This window comes from Schistocerca piceifrons, unplaced genomic scaffold (genome assembly GCF_021461385.2).
Source record: "Schistocerca piceifrons isolate TAMUIC-IGC-003096 unplaced genomic scaffold, iqSchPice1.1 HiC_scaffold_95, whole genome shotgun sequence".
Classification (NCBI taxonomy): domain Eukaryota; kingdom Metazoa; phylum Arthropoda; class Insecta; order Orthoptera; family Acrididae; genus Schistocerca; species Schistocerca piceifrons.
Window position 1 is genome coordinate 42,501 of NW_025729223.1, and position 2,160 is coordinate 44,660.

The 2,160-nt window shown below is 56.6% G+C and overlaps 1 non-coding gene and 1 pseudogene across 1 annotated transcript; both read right to left on the reverse strand.

Annotated features, from left to right (window-relative positions):
• LOC124773257 overlaps positions 1-204 on the reverse strand; it is a 4,218-nt pseudogene extending 4,014 nt beyond the window's left edge.
• Positions 205-392: 188 nt separating this feature from the next.
• On the reverse strand, positions 393-547 carry LOC124773261. The gene has a single exon (XR_007014560.1). It is a non-coding gene; the product is annotated as a 5.8S ribosomal RNA (ribosomal RNA).
• Between the last annotated feature and the right edge of the window lie 1,613 nt (positions 548-2,160).

A 2,160-nucleotide genomic window follows, 5' to 3' on the forward strand; every position in this document is an offset into this window, starting at 1 on the left:
CAAGTTGGACTTGGGCTCGGCGCGAGGCGTCGGGGTAGTGGACCCTCCCAAACACCACATGCCACGACAGGCGGCAGCCTGCGGGGTTCGGTGCTGGACTCTTCCTGTTCGCTCGCCGCTACTGGGGGAATCCTTGTTAGTTTCTTTTCCTCCGCTTAGTAATATGCTTAAATTCAGCGGGTAGTCTCGCCTGCTCTGAGGTCGTTGTACGAGGTGTCGCACGCCACACCGCCAGCCGGCTGTGCACGCTACCGAGAAAGTACCGGTATGCGAACCGCCAGGCGACGGGCGCGCATCGCACGTTTGAGGAGACGCGGCCGGCCCCACAGGCGGCCGCGACACTCCCAGGTCTGCGAAGCGGGGCAAACGCCGCGCGCTTCAGTATACGTAGCCGACCCTCAGCCAGACGTGGCCCGGGAACGGAATCCATGGACCGCAATGTGCGTTCGAAACGTCGATGTTCATGTGTCCTGCAGTTCACATGTCGACGCGCAATTTGCTGCGTTCTTCATCGACCCACGAGCCGAGTGATCCACCGTCCTGGGTGATCTTTTCTCAGTTTCCGCCGTCTCTTTCGAGACGGTCGCATAGGCGGGAGTGAGGCGTGTGGCGGCCCCTGTTCCAGCGTTCTGTGTCCAACGGCCTCACGGCCGACGGGCGTCGTACGGCTCCACACCGGAGCGGACAGGCACTCGGGCGAAAGTCATTCAAAACCGGCGCCAGGCGCCAGGTGCCGCAGGCCAGCCGCTCCAGCGCTTCAGCGCTCGTACCACACAACATTGCCGCTAGTTTTGAGAGGCACGCGTGGTTCCGCACGCGGCGCACGGCTACGGCGAGCCGTACAGGTAGCGTGTTGCGCGACACGACACGCACATCGAAAGACATGCAGTCTAGTCGGTAATGATCCTTCCGCAGGTTCACCTACGGAAACCTTGTTACGACTTTTACTTCCTCTAAATGATCAAGTTTGGTCATCTTTCCGGTAGCATCGGCAACGACAGAGTCAATGCCGCGTACCAGTCCGAAGACCTCACTAAATCATTCAATCGGTAGTAGCGACGGGCGGTGTGTACAAAGGGCAGGGACGTAATCAACGCGAGCTTATGACTCGCGCTTACTGGGAATTCCTCGTTCATGGGGAACAATTGCAAGCCCCAATCCCTAGCACGAAGGAGGTTCAGCGGGTTACCCCGACCTTTCGGCCTAGGAAGACACGCTGATTCCTTCAGTGTAGCGCGCGTGCGGCCCAGAACATCTAAGGGCATCACAGACCTGTTATTGCTCAATCTCGTGCGGCTAGAAGCCGCCTGTCCCTCTAAGAAGAAAAGTAATCGCTGACAGCACGAAGGATGTCACGCGACTAGTTAGCAGGCTAGAGTCTCGTTCGTTATCGGAATTAACCAGACAAATCGCTCCACCAACTAAGAACGGCCATGCACCACCACCCACCGAATCAAGAAAGAGCTATCAATCTGTCAATCCTTCCGGTGTCCGGGCCTGGTGAGGTTTCCCGTGTTGAGTCAAATTAAGCCGCAGGCTCCACTCCTGGTGGTGCCCTTCCGTCAATTCCTTTAAGTTTCAGCTTTGCAACCATACTTCCCCCGGAACCCAAAAGCTTTGGTTTCCCGGAGGCTGCCCGCCGAGTCATCGGAGGAACTGCGGCGGATCGCTGGCTGGCATCGTTTATGGTTAGAACTAGGGCGGTATCTGATCGCCTTCGAACCTCTAACTTTCGTTCTTGATTAATGAAAACATACTTGGCAAATGCTTTCGCTTCTGTTCGTCTTGCGACGATCCAAGAATTTCACCTCTAACGTCGCAATACGAATGCCCCCGCCTGTCCCTATTAATCATTACCTCGGGTTCCGAAAACCAACAAAATAGAACCGAGGTCCTATTCCATTATTCCATGCACACAGTATTCAGGCGGGCTTGCCTGCTTTAAGCACTCTAATTTGTTCAAAGTAAACGTGCCGGCCCACCGAGACACTCAATAAAGAGCACCCTGGTAGGATTTCAACGGGGTCCGCCTCGGGACGCACGAGCACGCACGAGGCGGTCGCACGCCTTCAGCTCGCCCCACCGGCAGGACGTCCCACGATACATGCCAGTTAAACACCGACGGGCGGTGAACCAACAGCGTGGGACACAAATCCAACT